Source organism: Plectrocnemia conspersa, unplaced genomic scaffold (assembly GCF_051122295.1).
Source record: "Plectrocnemia conspersa isolate PC_06_02 unplaced genomic scaffold, ASM5112229v1 ptg000003l, whole genome shotgun sequence".
Lineage (NCBI taxonomy): Eukaryota > Metazoa > Arthropoda > Insecta > Trichoptera > Polycentropodidae > Plectrocnemia > Plectrocnemia conspersa.
Window position 1 is genome coordinate 18025817 of NW_028277167.1, and position 20909 is coordinate 18046725.

General features: G+C 29.0%; 1 protein-coding gene and 1 non-coding gene across 10 annotated transcripts in view; both read right to left on the reverse strand.

Moving 5' to 3' along the window:
- Positions 1-20909, reverse strand: part of dac (dachshund family transcription factor) — a 241433-nt gene that overhangs the window by 137203 nt on the left and 83321 nt on the right. The gene's annotated exons all lie outside the window — the stretch shown is intronic.
- TRNAM-CAU (transfer RNA methionine (anticodon CAU)) lies at positions 15726-15797 on the reverse strand. Its single transcript has one exon. It is a non-coding gene; the product is annotated as a tRNA-Met (tRNA).

The window sequence follows — 20909 nt, forward strand, 5'->3', positions numbered from 1 at the left end:
TTGAGTTGCGGTCAAATTCGGCAATTGGGCTTGTTTGAACGTTTAAAAATTGTGGTTAAAATGTGTTTAAAGAAAAAAATATGGATTGTTACTGTAATGGTTATTGTCATAATTAAACGGTCGTAGAAACGATTTTGATAAAATAATTAACTGGATTTTTATTGAAATCTTATACAGAAAAAGTATATAAATATCTTTTTTATATGTATGTATAATATAAAGGTAAGTGAGTTAACTTATGTATGTCAGGAAAGATATCAAGAACAGTAATAAAAAAATTGTGAACGGCTTTCAATCGTATTGTACACTATTTATATACAACACATTTGAAATACAGAATATATAATCAAAAACAGCTATCTCCAGTGATATGAATATTAATAAATTATATATGATTTATATTTGAGGGAGAAAAAAATATTTTTTGTGTATTATTTATATTCTTCGTTTAAAATATGATGGATTTTATAGTTGCCTTTTTATGAACGAGTAGCGGAATATTATGAGCACGTATGTGTCAATAGTATATTTAAGGAAACTGCATTTCGTTATTAATTTGTATATAATACACATTTAATTTAGTTTAGTAAATATTAGGCGTTCAAGATATTTTGTAAGGTTGTGGAAAAAATATTATAGTTTGTCAATATTATTAGCATATGAGCTTAACAAGGATATTAAAGATCAAGGCAATACTAATATGAGCTCTAAGAGGGATATTTAGAGCTTCTTATATAAGGAACTGGATCCGAATTAAGATCCCCTTAAGATCTCTTTTAATAACAGAAATAATAATTTTATTGAGGACTTAACCAAATTACCAGAGCATGACAGAAACATTCCGTAACACAATTTAATGACACTTTTATTTCTAGTATGTATAGCTTAAATTTCATAATTTGTTACAAGTACTTATATTAAATTCCTATGAAATTATTTCTTCTTCTTTGGGTGCCATGTCCGATTCTATGTGTTGGTGACCACCTCATTGATTAGTTTAAAGTATCTCTTTGCTGTCTTCTTCGTTCATATCTTCCTTTTTTTGATCGAATTTATTTTTTATAAGTATATGAAGAAGCTCATATTTTGGATAATTGAAAGAAGTTCTTGGTCGTGTCCAATCATTAAGAGAATTCAGTCATTGGAGACTCTCTTAATCCATGAAACTTTCAGCATACGTCTATAAAGCCATATTTCAAATTTTTTCAGTCTATTTACTGTAATATTTGTTATAGTTCAGTATATATCGTATATAAACACTGACCAGACATTGCACTTTACAAATTTAATTCTGATCTGAAGATGTAAGTACTGGTTTGTGAGACCAGCTTTTTTAATTTCCTACGATTATTCATTAGTTATAATATGTTGTAATTATGATAATAGTATTATATATTGTTTCTGTAAGTTATAGTTGTCAATTCAAACCTATAAATATTGAAATTGAGTAATTTTATTGAACGATGGAAAATGAGCGAAGATATTACGTATCGTTGTGATGAGTAATCCGTGTATGCTGTGGCACATATAGAAGTACGTATATATATATAAAAATCGAGAGACCCCGAAATTGTTACCTTTTATTCGTATATAATGTGTGCCTTTTAAAATAAATACATAATTACACGATTCGGACCCGTTGAATGATACTCGGGAGTCAGGTAAAACGGGCCGGCCCGTCTGGCGGGACAGATGGCCGCCAATTGCCGACCACTGGAATCCCGCTTATAATCATATATTTTTATATGTATAAATCCGTTTATAGGTGTGTGTTTTTTACGACCAAATCGAAAATTTTCGACAATGCAAACACATAATGGCACTTAATCGGCGGCGATAGGACCCGAACGTAATGGCACTGGCAAATAGGACGTCGGGCGTCTATTAGGATTTTGACGCTTCAGGGGTACTAGACCATTTTTATGGCATTGTTAATCGAATTCATATAAAGAATAAGTATTATAGCAATTATAAAAATAACATTTTGCGTATAGAGTTTAGTAAAATTACTAAATTAAAATAAATATATGATTTTTTTTAATCAAAACTTTATATTACAAAGAGTAGAAATTTTCAATTGAATAAGAGAGTTTTATAAATAAATTACATTGCTCTAAAAAAAACATGGGATTGTTTAGAAATATTCTTAAATTAAATTAGCAATTACAAGTCAATAGAACGCAGGAAGGAAGACTTTCATTGAAGGATATAAATATTTACTGTATTATCGCCATGATAAATTAATATAAATCACTATTAGATTATTCAAACAGTCTTATGATACTAATAGTCTATGTGGCATAGTATAAATCGATCCTAATAATACCTCTTCAATTTTTATAAGGTATATTTCGCTACAAATCTAAAGTTGTTTCATATTTATTGCGGTTAACTCGAGCGCCACCATACTTCGCAAAGGTTCTGTTCTGTTTATGGTTATAGTAATGTATTTATGTACATTCTATATCTGCATACACCTCATTGAAAGATGCAAACACCCGGCTCGTAACTTTTATAATTATAGGCTGTCATCCGTCAGCGCACTAGCACTCGCTCGACTGAAAACTCGCAACTTGTCATTGCGGAGCATATTATTCATTTCTATTAAACTAGCCAAGTAATTGCACGTTGAATAGTCAATTTTAAATTAATTGATTCTCAGAGACGTTACAGTGTTGCATTGGGTGTTGAGTCAGATTTATTTGATCGTTTTGGGTCAATAAAACGCAGGCTTTTACGACTGACGTTGCATATAAAGTTGATAAATTTAAGACCGAAAAAAGTTTCTTTCGGAGAATCGCAGTAAAAATGTTAATGTTCTATTTGCGAATGATTAAATTATAATATTTGTGAGTTTAAATCATATTTTATATACGTGTATGTGGGTAATAAAAGTATCATATTTCAATTAACGACCTGTTGAGTTGCATCGAATGGGAAACGAAACAGTGCATGCTCTCCAGCAATAAAACCGACTCATTCAATACGAAAAAAATAAATACACAACAACAACAAACATAATGATAAATCTTCGTTCGACTTCCACGTTGTTGTATGTATTATACGTGTACGTACGTGTATGATTTATTTTTTTCACAGAGTTTTAATTACGAAAAGTGAAAATTGCTTTTTGTCGAGTTTGGCAAACGAGAAACGTCGACGGCTTTGATTGATATTTGAGTTTTCGTGTGCGGATCATTTGCGATGATTAGACGTCATAATTAAACGAAACGTAACTATTTATATGGTTGCTATTGAGTTGGAACGGAAAAATAAACAAAATGATATAACGCATATACTAAATAAGTACATACATATACATACGCAAGGTGGTATGGTACAAAAGTATGTGGACGTAAAAATCGACTTCGAATAAAGTACCATATTTATGGTTAAATTGTTTTTTATTGCTTATAAATCGTTCGTTGTGACATGACGAGTAATAGCCCAATACGTTACAATGAATAAAATCGACAAGTACTAAGTAAGTGGTGAGATACCAGACTGAAACCAGTCTGTAAATTATTATAGCTTACAATTTTATTACAATTCATGACGATATTTATCCGTGAGATATTGAAAATCTAAGAAAACCTAATCGATGATGTTAGATTGATCCCAGACACGATAGAAATAAATAAAATACTTTAAAATAATTTTATCTAAAGCCAAATTGCAAGATGGTTTTTGGAGCAGAACATTTTCTGTATAAATAATAATATCAAAACACTCAGTATTTTTATAAATAAGTATGTATGTGATATTTAATAAGTATATAAAATACTTATACTAGATAAAGCTAACTCTATAGCTACAATTCTTAAAATGCTTATTGAAAAATCCTTAAAATTTTAATGTATACGTATTAATGTATAATACTAAAATTTAAAGTTAAAATTATTTGATATAGATGGTGAGCATTAATGAGTATTTCATATATATATATTATTTAGCATTAAATTATAATTAAGTATTTTATCAAAGTGGAAGTGATAAAAAACTTTTGCTGAAAATTTTCTAAAATTAAACAGAAATGTTTATAAAACAGGACATAATAAAAAAAAATCTAACGATACAGGTATAATTATACTATATACATATATTGATGATTAAATCATATCTTGATTAATAATGCTATGAATTATTCTAGGGTATGTGCTACCCAGGGCGATCCTTAAAATTGCCGCCCTCCCCCTCCCCATACATTTTTTGCAGGGTCATAAAATCAGCATTTCTTAAAATAATAAATTGGTTATTATTAAGCTCTTGTTATTCGTGGATTTATATATGTTTTAGTGCATTCAGGGTTAAGAACCACACTAGACGATCCCACCACGAATATGCCGCCCCCAAGCAAGTACCGCCCGGGGCGGCCCGCCCCCCCCATAGCTACGCCACTAAGATTATGGTATATATTTTGCTGCAAAATATAAAAAAAAACATGAGTTATCATAATATGGCGATTCATATTGCTTAAAGGCAGGGTTTCCCGAACTTTTTCAGCGACGGAACACTTGGCAAATCCGAAAATTTTGGCGGAACACTTAGCTTATTTTTTAGGCTGGGTAATTCATAATAAAATAAAACATGTTATTAAAGAAATGTTATTAAATTTATTTAATAAACATATAAATACAAATAAATAAAACTCCTAATGATTGATGATTTTGGGTTCTTAAATAACAATTTTTTTATATAAGGCACAATTTTGGTTAGGTGTATTTTCATATCTGCCGTGGCGTGGAGTCTATTTCTGTATTTTGTTTTTGTTGCAATATATTTAAAAAATCCCACTTCGCATAAATACGTCGTGGAAAACAAAAGTAAACAAACCAGAGCTTGTTTTGACACCATGGGGAACTCTTCAGTCAGACTCGCCCAGAAATTATTTATTGGCTGATATTTTTGTTTCAAATCAGAGTCATTAACTAAATTCTCATAATCCCTTAAGCCCACTGGTTTTACTGTCACGGAAAATGGATTCCGAACCCAGGAATCGTCCTTACTAGTTTTCGGAAAATATTCCGAAAGAGTTATTTTCAAGTAATATAAGTGTTCTAAAAATACTTGTGAAACTTTTTTATCTACTTGAAAATTCAATTCATTTAAACATTCATATCCAAGACAGGAAAACAATCAGAATTATTAGATTCAACCGATAAAATCTGAAATTGTAATTTTTTATCAAAAGATTCAATTTTATCTCTCATATTAAATATTGTAATACTTTTTTCTTGTAATTATAAGTTAACATCATTTCACTTTGTAAAAATATCCGCCAGATATGCAGATGTATCAACCAGGAAGGATTTGTTAAAAATTTTATAAAATGATGTTGCAAATTATTTTATGCTTTCAAGAAGACTAATAATTCATTTCGAAGTTCATAAAGTAAAAAATAGCACTTTTCCTCTGGATAGCCATCTCACTTCAGTGTGTTATAAAAGTGCTTTATGTTTACCACCCATTTCATCGCACAAAATTTTAAATAATCTGGATTGAAGTGGTCTAGATTTTACATAGTTTATCATTTTCACGGCTACTTCATAACATTTTTTAAATTTGTGGAATTTTTTCTAGTCAACAGTGCATGCCTATGCAAAATACAGTGACTGCTAGTAGCATATGTAGTCACATAAATAAAATTCATATAACATGCACTAATATCGTGTGATTAATTAACAAAAAAAATATTGTTTAAATAAGATCAAATTTTAAAGTTAAAAAAAACAACACCGACTTATGAAACTTTTCCATCCAGATTTTATACACATCAATGCTGAATATTTAATACATATTTTCAAGCTTTTTTATCAGATTTATGAACAATTTTTATGTATTAGCAAGACTAACAATTTTTTTAATCTACTCTAAATTTTTGTGAAATATCTATTTAGGCTCCGCGGAACACCTATTTTGGATCCGCGGAACACCAGTGTTCCGCGGAACATAGTTTAGGAAACTATAGCTTAAAGGAATTGATTTTTATCAAACATAATTTATTTATTTATTATTATTATTTGATTGCAACATGACAGGAATAAACTCATATCGTTATAACGAAGTTAATACAATCAACAATTACTTAGAACTGTTGATTGTGTTTACTCTGTTTTGTTTTGTAAAGTTCGATCTGTTTTGTAATGATCGATCAAACTTAAGTATATAATAATCTCTAATTTTGATCACTCAGGTGGAATAGAAATTAAAAAAAAAATTAGGGTTCATATGGGATTTCGAACACAAGCTTTTTTGGTATTAGTCACCGTTTTATACTAGTAGTTTAATGTGCTTTTACATTTTAAAACTGATATCTTATGAACTATTTTTTAATTATAAAAAATTTCAATGGTGAAACTTGAAACATAAAATATATTTTGATAAAAAATACGTTACTTATTATTGAAAAGATAATGCATTTTATAAAATTGATATTTTTAGCAGCCTGTATATTTTTTTAATATATGGCGCACTTAAAAGTAGCCCAGATTTAATTATTATTTTTATTCTAATACTTCTGAAGTTATATTATATTAAGCGTATGTATTAGAAAGAGTGCAGTGGTCTCAAAAAAAAATAGTCAAAACCCGATTTTTAATTAATTTGAACAAATTTATCTCGCAAGAATAACTTCGCTTAAATATATCGTATAAACTCCGTCTTGAAACTTTCCTACCGCTCCTCGAATACGCGAAGTGCAGTAAAAAATCGTTCATCGGTTACTTATTAAAGATCTCGTGTCAGCGAGTAGTAAAGCCGAATGTTGCTAAACACACGGCGAGTTAATATCATCGCCGACTCGCGGTCGAAAAGGAGAAGAATGAGAAGAAGTCGGAGGAAAGAGAAGAAGAAAGAAGCAGTGCGAGCGGTCATCTGATGCCGTCTCGCTCGCCGTGAATAACAAATTAAATCCTTGACAGGGGAATTATAAATGTTCCTTTTCTCTGTTTATAATAATTACTTGAAATGCCCGTTCGCTGTATTTGAATACGGTTACCACCGTGTTCGTAATATACCACCGTGTGTCTTCTTCTTCTTCTTCATCATCATCTTCGCAAACGTGAGATCGTTCGTTATGTTACTCTGAGCATAATTTTTACTATTTCCCATCGTACACACGATGATGCATTGCCTCGGCTTGTGTATGTACGTGTAACGAATACTTCATGCATTAATTGAAAGCATAATTCAACTAGCGATTCATACGCTTTCCTTGTTAATTATAAATAGCTTGCAGTTTATTAATCGATTGATTTAAACGGGCGGTGGAGCGCTAAACTTATATAAAAAGACACCCGATAACAAACGACCCAAGTCACCGTTAATTATAGACGATAAATGGCTTTGATCAGAATCGAGAAGCGTATGAAGGTGCGCGCAAGAAACATGCTTAGTCGCAGCAACTGCTTAATTTTGTAAGAAGATACTGAGTAGGTATAGTATTGATCCATTCAGGGTACTTGAATATGACACTTAATAGAAAAGGTTATAATTAAAAACCATGACAAAAAATAATATGTGTTATAAAGTACAGCTAGTTGATTTATATTATATTAGCTTTCATACCCGGCTTCATCTTTGCTTACAGTTATATCGTAAACAATGTGCTATGTTGAATTAATTTCATTGTAAGTAATTAAATAATTGTTTAATTGTGTTCCAAAAAATATAGCTGAATGCTGAAGTATAAAAATTATATGTTTTAAAAAAAAACAGTTACGGAAAAATACTATGCCATTTTTAATTGAAATAATTCGCAGCAGAACTTTTGTAAAAAACAATTAAGTGCACATTTCACTAGCAACTTTTTAGTCAAATGGAACAGTATAAAGATGCAAAAGAACAACATTGTATAGAGAGGAATAAAATGAAGTAAAAAATTAAGCGTGAATCTTAATAGCTTTGTTATGTAGTATTCACTCGAAAGCTCTCCGCCAAAAGTTGATTGCCCCTCGTAAGCTCTTTGAAAGTTATCGTTCCGAAATCGCCGCATACTTGTGCGTTATGAGCTCATCTACTTTTCATATGGACAATAAAATAAAGCACCCCACACACACCAAATGCCAAAATCCCCAAACGACTCAATCTCGGACCACCTTGGCCCGTTAAGCTCGTCGCTTCCGAGGATTTACACGCAATAACCTACTCGTTTTTATAACTTCGTCACATTCGGTCTGATGAGATATTCAAACTCGGTGTTATGAGGAATGCCATATAATGCGCTAAATTGGACTCTGTATGTATGGCGTTTAGTGGCACATCGATATATAGCTAGCAGCGAAATTGGGGGAAGGCATTTAATGCCAAAGGCGAAATGAAGTTTGTCAAGTATTAAACTGTGACCAACTAAGGCAATTAAGTTTATTGCGCCATTTCATTGAGCTTCGTTTTTATTTTAACGTCGGACGCCCCAAATGTATCTAAATATGTATACGTAGTACATATTAATATACACACAAGCATACTTACGTAAATGTAAACGTATATATAAAATTTATATATAGTAGTATTAATCAATATAATTAAATAAGGTCGGAATAACGTAATGTACAGTCTTGATGTGCTATTATTAAAAACCGGAATAAGACACAAAGTGACATATATTGATCATAAAATATGATACACGTAATAATAATAATATAATAATTAATTAAATAGAAGTCACCGGATTTGGTGGTTTTAATACTAACTTATTTGTATGGTTTACTAAGCTAGTTTTACCAGTACAGATATACCACGATATAACGGATTGGGATTACGCTTGTTAAGTTACAACGAAAGATTAAAAAAATACCCAATACAAACAAACTTAAGCCAAACATAAATATTATTTTATCTTAACAAAATGTTACCTATTTCTAAGCCAAATAAATTTATCAATTTATCGTGATTCTTTAGTTACAACATATATTTATTTATTTATATTGATTTTTATTTAATCTTCCGTTAAGATCTGACAGGTGTAAACCCAATGCGTTACAACAAACAAGTCAATCGGACATAATGAACACCCACAATTAAGTATTAACCACCAGACTGAAAGTCTGGGAATCGGTCTATATTAATAATTATAAATTATTATGTGCTATATAATGTATAATCAATATATGTCACTGCAGCTAGGGCTGGTTTTTTTAATAATAGCGCATTTTTATAAATAAAAATTCGAGTGCCGCTGCCGGGACTCGAGCCCGCAACATCAGAGTTACTAGTCTGAGACTTCACAGACTATGCTATTCCGTTCTTTTTCTTAAATTGTAAAAAAAAAAACAATAAAAATAATGCTTAAATTAATGAAAAATATTACCATTTGATAAAAAACGTTGAAGAAACATTACAACACTAAATTTTATAATAGTATGAATAAATAGTCGTTTCAAATTCAAGTGAACATGTGTGACCATAATTTAATAGAATGAATAAATTAAGTTGCAAATGGTTTATTATTCTAGTATAGAATTAGAACAAATTGATAATTATTAATTGATTATTGTGTACTATTATCTATTAACTATTCTTAATATTGTTTTATTCTAAAATTTGATTTTAAATATATGTAATAAAGCCTCACAATAGTTTTTTACATATTTTTATTTAAATAAAATATATCGATGCAAATAAAGCGATAATTGAGCATCTCTTAATCAAAACATGAATAATGTGAAATTAGCTATCGTGACCAATCAATCTGGCGGTGCTTGGTAAGATCTCAACCTCACACCCACCGACGGATGCTGTGAGGTGTGAAGATAGACAGAGCGTTATAAGGCAGTTACAGTTGATCGTAAAACCTACGAGATTAAATCACACCCACAGCCACACATGAACGCAATCCTATTTCGTGGGGTGCGATGAAAATCCTACTCCTCCATCAGACAGATCCAGGAGACGAGATAATGGCGAAAGTCAGCGCGCGGGCTAATCGTCGATCTCATCAAATGTGAACTCACATACACACAGATATGAATATTGTATAGGTACGTGAGAATCGATAAATCTTCTTCTACGAAGCGTATACTTAATATACGATGTGTGTAATGTGATCGTATTTGAAACGTGGCCCATAAGTCATTATTAAAATTTTATAACACGTTAATCTGAGATACGCGGTTATGGCGGAATCGTCGACTTGAGTACTACATATACAACGCTATTAACGTATGAAGATGTGCTCTGCGATCGAAGCACAGATATCTGGTAATCGTTATACTCATGTCACGGAGTCAGGGATCATTACCAGTGAGTTATAAACGTTCAAAAAGCTTTTTAAGTATAAAATAAATTTGAATCACAATAAAATTGAAATATTGCGTTACACTTATCAATTTTTCATATTTAGAATTTTTTCGTTTCTCAAGTTTCAAGTATATGCTATGATATGACAAAGTGCAAAGTATCTATCTAGCTATTTTGCCAGGTATTTTTCAAAATGTCGGGTTTCATACCTACATAGTCTAACAAACGTTTTCACTTCCAAAAATAAAATTGACTTCACCTCAAAAAATTCTATTAGCTTATGTATAATATATATTTTTGTTTTGATTTTATTTATATTTGACAAAGTTCACTTAATAAATTATTGTATGCTTAACATAATTATTAATCAGCACGATAATGGTCTAAATTAGTGACTAATAACTGAAAGATCTGGATTCGAATCCCATATGAACCCTAGTGTTTTTTTAATTTTTACCATATCAAGGAGATCGGTGTTAGTGATTATTATATACATATTTATGTACTTATTAATTGTTTTTTATAAAAATATAAAATATCGCAAATTTTATTTACACTAAAATTACATATTTGCATCTAAAATGTATATAACACAATTACAGGAATAAATAAAATATTTTTCCCAAAGTTTAAAATCAGACTCAAGAATCAGGATCTTTAAATGACATTTATTAAAATCTATGCATATCTAATAATAATATAATAAAATTCATTCAAAATAGTTTCCTATCTGATTATATTATTAATTTTAAATATATCTGATTTCCAATGAGAAATAAAGTTAACTAATAAGAGCAATAGACAAAATTAATATAGGAAAATAAAAGTTGGAAATAGCTTTAACATAACAGTTTGGGGTTGAGCGCAAAGCCAAAGTAAATATTATATATTCCTAGATGTTTCTAGCTTGTTAGTGCATATATTAATTGTGAGCTATAAAATTAGTGGACAATTAAAAATAAAATAGATGTTCCTGATTTACATACTTTGATCTCAGTCCAGTGTCTCACTACTTATTAGTCGTTAATTCATTAATTAAGATAATGCCTGTCATGGTTCAATGAAAGATTTACAACAAATAAATATTTTTTATATATTTATACAGTATACCATACTATGAAAAACCATGTTTCTTATATTTTGTCAAACAAGATAACTTATTCTATATTATATTACAAGCTGATTTTAACTGAATTTTTTTAGTATTTTCTTAAAATGTCCTGTTTTATATTAATTGTCTTTAAGTCTAATTTTAGAATATTTTTAGAAAATTGTTTTCATAACTTACACTTTGAGAAAATTCCCAACTATTATTTTTCTTTGGATTTGTAAGATTATATTTAATATAATTAAATACATAATAAAAGATATTTTTTGGGTTATAAAGCAAATTTATATATTTTTTAATTTGTACAATTAAATTTCAATGTATTTATAATTGGAATTTGCTAGTTAAAACATTTAATAAACTAATTTATACTTAAAAGTTTTCACTGGGTTTGAAAAACAGCATTTTTTTTAAATAATCACAGAAATAAATTCTGAGGCTTTTTCTGCTTTAAAAATAATCCCAAAGTTTTGCATAATATAAATTTAATATAATATATTTATATTATATAGAGTATTTTATATTTTAGATAAAATAATTTTAGCTGATTTTAAAACTCTAATTGGGCTGATTATTAAACGCATTTTTTAAATTTATAAGTGCTCAATTAAACTTTACTTAACATATACAAAATAATCAGAAATCTCTTTAAATTTATTTATAATATACATTGAACAATGGTATTGTGTTTTTATTATAAAAATACAATCTAAAATAGATTTTAGGTATATTGTAAGCAAAAGTATGAAGAATGCTTAATTTTGCATTTTTTTTATAAGGCATTTGTGTGAAAAGTCGCTGTAAATATGCAAATAAAGGACTTGAGTTGTTTAAAATATATATATTTTGTATTAAATCACATATAAAATAAAGCTGATTAATTTATTTAATTGATCAGCTTTATTTTATATGTTACACAACACAATCGGGGCAAGTTTTAAAAGAGCTACCGTTAAATTGTTTGCTATTTAAAATTGGACAGAATCATAAATGTATTTTTTAACGATTTTTAAAGTGAACCTCAAGTGAGTCGAGTGGTAATAAACGTGTGTACACATAACCAGGGACCACCTGCGAATGATTAATAACTAACGGAGGGTTAATAATCGATTTGTTGATTTTAAAACCTTGATAATGTGTCCATGTATGTTTTTCTAGTCGCTCGTACGTGTCCCGTCAAATCAAATTTGGTCTTTGGATGCAAGTGGACCGTAATGAGCCCACACCGGAGAAATGAAAAAAATATTTTATAAATATATGAATATATATTAAATATATGTGAATGTGAGATTGTGATCGATTTGCAAAAAAATCGTGTGGCACGCGATACTATTGTATTGTAGAAAATGTCTGTGTAGTAAAAATACCAATCGAGCTTAATGACAGTGATTTTCCTGTGAGCGCATTCGAATTCCTAAATATCAATCACAAGCCATTACTACACACAAAAGGGACACGTTGGCCTCGGGGCCACAAAGCCCAAAATATTTTGGCATTTGATATAAAGGGAATAAGCACCCGCATTCCGACTGTGCAGCCAGAAACGCACACTGGCTATGACACCGATATTGAAATTATCAAAATACCTGGCCCAAATTGCCAAAATACCAAACCGAGATATGATAAATTATTGCGAATGAATAGCACTGGGTATGTGTATCCAATAATTTGATGTATATGAAACGCTAGATTTATTACATGGCTATATTGAAGACGAATCGTTAAAAAATATTACACGCCTCGAGACAAAACGAAATCGGAAAGAAGTGTTCGATAAATCGAAGATTGCCCAAATAATAATAACCACACAACCGAGCCGAATGGTGGAGAAAAACAAGAGGTAAAAAAGTCAGCCGGTAGATAAACACCAAAACCGATCCACGTTCCAATAAAACCCATCATCGGGCGCGCCGTCGTAAGTAAATGGCCACGTAACATTACTATAAATTGGTCAAATTAAATAAAAGAAAAGAATACACGTGAAAAAGATTACATGTTTTGTGTGCGTTCCACTCCGGGGCCAAATCTAACAGGGCACAATTTAGTGTAATCATTTCAAATTGGGAAGACCCGGAGAGAGACCTCTATAATATACAGTGCGGATCAAAAAATATTAACCGTCCGCTTAAATCTTCAAAACGCGTTACAGACAATGACATAAATTAGTTATGATATTTGTGATATTCTTTGACGGTTTGATTTTACCTGAAGAATATTAAACAATAAAAAAAATATTCACAATTCAATAATTAAAGTTTTCTAAATAAAAAATAGTTAATATTGTTGCAGTTCAATTAATTCTTCTGTATATAACACATTTTGTAAAACATGAATATTATAATATTAAGTAATTTTAAAACAAAGTAGAACCAGAAATCACAGTCATTATATATGATATATACACCGATAAAAATGTATTTGAATATGATTTCGCTGAAATGCCAGTGAGAATATAATTTTACTGGTGAAATGCATTCACTGAAACATTAATACTTATTGGTCTAAGCTTTAGAATAATCAGTATATCGATGACTTGAAGTGTTTGAGTGAAAATTACTTAACAATATCATCTCGTGCCTTTAATCAAAATACACATTCTCAAAAATCTCCAATTAAACACTACAAACATTAAACTATAAAGTTGATATATTGTTACATATTCAAGAAGTCTATTTAGTTTTTTTTCACTTGTAAAGTTGCCAAATATGTAGTAAGCAATTTTATACTTTAAGCCATCGATATTTATAGTTATGTTCTTTAGACTCTAAAGGACATAAGCATTTGCTTAATGTAGTTATATATAGATATAAAAAAATAGTTTAAATCATACATTGACTGTTCTAAGAATATATTAATAACCGATTACTAAGAGAGAGAAATACGCAAAATAAGATATTTTGCCCGTTCAAAACATTTATACAATTAATTAGAGTATACATATATGTATATGTATAGAAATTAGAAATGAAAGACATAAGTTTTGATTTATGTTTTTTTTACATTCGCAAAATATTACCGTTCTAAATTATTGCTCGCTATAAACATTTTTAAAACAGGTTTTGCCTTCATTTGAATTACACAAATGAAGAAGTGCCGTGTAAAAAACCTTAAGACAACTAATATTCTAATTATGTATATATAAATTAGCTATACTCCTTTAATATTACTTATATTTGTATTTAATGTTTCTCTATGTGAACTTTTTAGCAATTGTAAAATATTTAAATAAAATTAACGTTACTTGTATAGAATGTAGATGTATCTATCATAGATGTAAATCTAACTCACTGATACTAGCATTCTAAATTAGCTTCTTTCTATTATTATATCTGCTTGCGGCTCTGAATATATTATAATAGGTTTATTTACTGTGTTTAATATGTGTTATTATCATTGAATAAAAAAGTCATTTCAGACATTTACAAAACATCCGAATTCTCTCTGCTCACCTCAACGTCCTAATGCCTAAATCGTTTCGAAATCAAAATAAGAGAAAAAACGAACACCGTCGAATCCTGTCATTCCGTCCGCATCACGTTCCAACTATCAATTTAAAATTAGCCAAATTGCTATGATTTGGACAATCCCCGCGCCAGGGCCGGATTGCGACGGGCGTGTGCCCACGTATCTCGAATTCCACAACCGATCGTTGGTATGCCACAATTATACCATTTTATCGACCATCGATCATGGAACATTAAAACGCCTATTATATTATTATCATCCATTGACATCGCAGATTAACGCTATGCATGCATAACATACTCATTGCTAGCTTTCTAATATCTGGTAGAATAATAGCGTTTTTATTATGTCAAATTATTTCCCTATCTATAATTTTGACAATGTGCAATTACTAAACCGGACCATTAGATTTAGATACGAGTGGTATTTTTTTTTAGCTGTGAGAGGCTGTTAATCATCAATTTCATCAATTCGCTCACACTCACGACGCGACCTATGGCACTTCCCATCGAAAATGTGAAAATGTTTTAATATAAAGTATGTGTATGTGTTTATTGTTTCATTGTTCTTGAATATGCATATCGAGAACGAAATACGAATTCATCGTGTGAAACAACGGCGGTTTAGAGAATTCGCGCTATTATTACGATGTGCATGAAAGGCACGACATGACGATTGAGGTTTAATGTGTGTATTAAATAAGTTTAAGGTATATAAAGACCTGTTTTCTTATTTCACATATTTTATAAGAAAACTATTAAATTATATTGCTGCAAATTAAATAAAATAAAAACTACTTTTTTATACCACCGATTAAATACTGATGATTTACTAGATATCTCATATATTTTAAATCAGAAATTATAACAACAAAAAGAGCATACAGTTTAAAAGTTATAACTAAATAAAAAATAAATAGCAGAACGTGGTTTCGATCCACGGACCTCTGGGTTATGGGCCCAGCACGCTTCCGCTGCGCCACTCTGCTTGCGTTCACGCTGAATAAAAATAAGCTATTAGAAATAAAGCACCGAACATCTGATAAATATATTAATTGCACGTAATTAACCAATTATTGTTTTTATGGCTTTCATTTTAAATTTTCACATTAAAAATATATGCATATTTACATATAATATTAATAATAAATAAAAATATATTCGTGCGTATTAATCGATTGCGTGTTATTGCTCTGTGAAAACAATGCAGTAAAAAAACAAATATATATTTTAATTTTTAAGGTTATCAAATCACTAATAACTAGTGTTTTTTTAAGGATTTTCTGTAGCTCTAATATATAAAATATTATAGTATGTACGAATACACAATAAATGCCTCTAAAACAAGCAATTAGTGTTAAAGACGATGGTTAAGCAAAAATGCCTATTGCATCACGTTTATTTTAACATATTTTTTGCATACTTAGAAAAGCACAAACTAACTATTATGGTGCTGAGTTCTTCCAGAATCTCTGGAATCGCAAAAACTGATTTTCTAAGCTTACTCGTTTACGCGACTCAAGGGAATTATATCCCAGGATGCCTTAAGGGCATAGTGTAAAATATAAAAATAGATAATATTTATATTTCATCATGTTTTGTAATATTAAAGGTGTGCTTGTTGCATTATTTGGCGTGCTCAAATTAGGTGATTATATTAAACAAGGTACACAGTTCCTTCGTGCACCTCAATTGATACGCGTTTTGCAGGGCAAATTCTAAAATTTATCATGCATATTAATTTTGCAAACGAACACCCAAATTGGTTACCATTTATGTGCAATAAAGCATATTGTTATCCAACAATATTTTATAATCAAAATAAGTGGTGTTCTCATTCTAAAATAAGTCATAAAATGACATCTTTTAATGCTAAATGATAATCTATTAGCGAATGATTTTTAACATCATATTGATGTTTTTTATAATCATCAATTTAATATATTTTAAGAAATACTTCAAGTTAATCGGCCAAAAGTGATAATTTTAAATTATATATTACTTCACTTATATTATTAATAAACAGAAAATTTCAGACGACTCGTGTTGGCAATTTTGAACACATTGACAAAGATTTAAAAAATATGAATAAAAAAAATTATTTAAACTTCTTTATTTATTTTTAAAATCATATTAACACAAAAATCAGTGGTATGTATAGTCGATATCAAATACACGTAAGACTTGTGTTCGAATCGTATATAAAACTTTGGGTTTTTCAGAAATAAGCTACTTTAGCTTATAGTACCAAATAAAAAATAAGGCATGAAAATTTTTGTTAAAAGCCTTTTTTAAAATTAGTTGAGTTGATATCTACATTTAAAAAACATGATGTTGATGAATCAATTGTCCTTCGATTTGGTTTCAAGCATAGTTATGAACATGAAAACAATGATTTCGGGCCTCATGACAGAAATACCACTAATATATTTTTAGCGTCATAATATAATTTTTTAAATAAATAATAATATGTATAAGTTGACTCTTTTTATGCTATAAATAAATATAAGAATTAGCCACCGTTGCGACATATTTTCTAAAAGTATATTTTATGCGAAATATTTTAATTAGGCATTCAAAATTATTAAAAAAAATCTACTCATAATATTAACTGATAATTAGTCGTGTTTTATTTGCTGCTCAGTGTTGCCATTTAGTGAATTTCTAGATCAGGTCAAAAGCAATAAAATTGTGCCATTGTGGTGAAAACGCTTTATTATCAAGCATTTATATTTAGAATTTATAACAATATTACGAGTGAGAATCAAATAAAGCACATATAAACCAAATTTTGTCTAATGGGAAAACGCAATAAACAATTATCCCTTCTCAGAAGTCAAAAATCCACGTCAAAAGCAATAAAATTGTGCCGTCAAAGGTTACAATATGTATGGCAATATACCAGTACGTAAACCAATAATACAAATTAAGTTTTAACATGCAAAACATACATAACTAACATCCTTACAGTATTTGTTTCTTACTGAATATATTAACTATTAAGCATTAAGTTTACAAGGGCAAAAACGTTTGTCGTTCGCTCGACTCCGGATGTTCTCAATCATGAAAATTTATATTTTAAACTGAAACTTTTCTGCTTGTAAATATTAATAATCGACCATCACCGCAACGAGTCAATAATTTAGTGACGTAAGTCCAAAATTATCGATCGATCGATTTGCATCATCGCGACGCAGGTGATCTCGCTCGTGATGAATGGTGCTCAAAGGTCCCTCTGGTTATAAAAGTACGACAGTCGTTAATTGCAAACCAAGGCACCTGTGTGACGATGCACTCACAAAAGTCCAATTTATAAAAAAATAATAAATTAACGTACTCACACACGTTCTTTTTAACGCCACAATATATGCAAATTCGCAGCAATTAATTGCGAGCTCAGTAATTAAACTCGTTTGTGTGGAAGGGCATATTTATACAATATTCGTACGCGAATCGGACTAGTTATGTTTGCATGCGTAATACCTAATAATGCAACCGTACAAACCACAATATTTATGTATATTTTATTAGCTCTTACTGACACGCACAAAGTTCGTATTAGAGAGCTGTATCTCCGGCCAGAAAGTTACCTAGATTCTTAATTAAATAGTATCAGCTCTGAATATATCATTTTATAGGTTGGTGGATATTATTTTACAAAAGAAATATAAATTAAACCTTTTTTATAAATATATTTGGCCCTAAATATTATTTATTTAAATCCATAAGTGTAAACTATACAGGAATAAATTTAGGAAGTACTTTAAATAGGTTAGAAATAAATAAATGTATGACTGCTTAATAACACATAAGTAAAGATCGATAATAAATTTTCTAATGATTATTTTGTGTATTGGAGTCATGGAATTTTTGTAGCATATGTATCAAAATTATATTATTTTCCCCAAACGTAGTCTGATAATTAGACTTAAAAAGCTATCAATATATTTTTTTTAAATTTGGGTTAATATAAAATAACTATAGATACATTAGCATAACTTAAAGCATTTTTTTTCAACTCCCACCGTTATTCATCTTATCTTAGAGCTTGCTACCTGTGACGGTGTGTACTAAATACACGCGAACTGATTTTCTTAACTTACTCCATATTCCAATATAGTAGCGTAAGAAATTCAATTTTTTGAGTTTTTAATCAATAATTTGTCTAAAGATATATACACACTATCTTACAATGATTATTTATGAAACTAAGGAGGGTATTACTTTTTTAATAAAATAATACTAACTTTTTTTGAAAGAATGGTAAGAATCGTTACAAAAACTCATTTTTTATAAGTAAAATAATTTAAGAGTAAAGACGTGTAACAAGAAATATAGATGTACTATTTATTATTTTGTACCTTAATTTTAAAGCTCTTAAAATTAAACTAATATAATACCTAAAAGACCTAGGTCAGAATCCCATTATAACCTTAATGATTTTCACCTTTTATAGTGCCTGGTTGATCGAAATTATTGATTATTATATAATTAATAATAAAATATATAACTTTATGTCATAATACGATATTTTTTGGTAAAAACACTTATTGTAGATATATTTATGAATAGTCTACATAATTTTTGACCAATACAATGTTAACTATATAAAGAATAAAATTTTAACAAGAACGGTAAATCAATGGTATATGTTTGTTACTAATACCAAAAAAAAGCCGGGTTCGAATTCCATATTTTATTTATAAATATTGTATCGTGTCTAGACAATTAAAAATAATGATAATTTTTTATTTTAATTTCAATCAATCATCACAGATAATTCCTATATTTTCCTAATCTCACGGATAAATATATATTTAATAAAATCTAACTAAATCGTATAATAGATAAAAAAAATAGCTAAAAATTAATGACTTTAGCTCATAGAATATACGTATATATGTATGTATAATATATATAAAATATCAACAGTTTTATGTTAAATTAAAAATATATTAAAATAACTTTGAGCAGAGGTTTTATTTAATATTTTTTTAGTTAAGACCGCAATAATCAGATAGATTTATGTATGTAAAACTGTTAAAAGATATTTAAAATTTATATATATATATAATATAAACCCATTTTTTTACAAGAGAAATTAACGTCAAATCAAAAACGAGTAATCGTGAAATGTTAAAATAGATTTTAGGATTTAATTTATTTTTATATAAAAATTTATCATCTCTAGGATTATTTTATATTAGCTACAATTTTTTACTTTTCTTGAATAAACAAGATCGTGGATTTTCATTAAATTCAACTTAAAAGTCTTCTGATAATTATCAATTTGTTATAAGAAAATATTTCTTAATTATTTCAAACCATATAGTTATTTGCAAATTAGCACAAAAATTAGGAATATATTTAATCGAAAAGTATAAGTTGCTTATAATTTATATGAAACTTTCAAAAAATATTAATCACTATTATATCTAATGGTAACCATCAAAATATTCATCAAACAGTAATAAATAATAAAAAATAGTACAAGAAAAGTTATTCAACGAGAAATTAAGATTTTAATATAAGTGTACATTAAAAATCTTTTAAAAAAAGATCGATATTTATAATAATATAATATAAATGCACAATAACTAATTATAAAGATATCGACTATAATATGTTGAAATTACAGATAAAAACTAGTATTATCAGCTAATAAGAAAACGCAATCAAAAAACAAACAAAACACACATAAAAAGAGCTTTGATCAAAATATTTATATATAAATAATTCAATTTTTTTTTGTTATTTTTTCATCAATGTTGTTGTTCAGGATGACAGCTTGATTGTATCATCACGTCAGCGGGAGATGGCTTCATCGTGTAATTATAACAAGATTCGAATTTAACGGTAGCGACGTTCGTGTCTAACCGACGTTGAAAAAACACACTATTTACTAGACAAAAAAATATATATAACATGTGTGTATTATAAATAAAACAATATCAGATTGAGAAGCACCGGTCGCGCCCGACCGCCTGGCAATTAATTTCTATATCATTCCCTTCCATTTTTTCATTCTCATGTTAAATCGTCCGATTGCGATATTATGCATAGCATTCAAGAAATTGCGAGAATGCAGGCGAATACGAGAC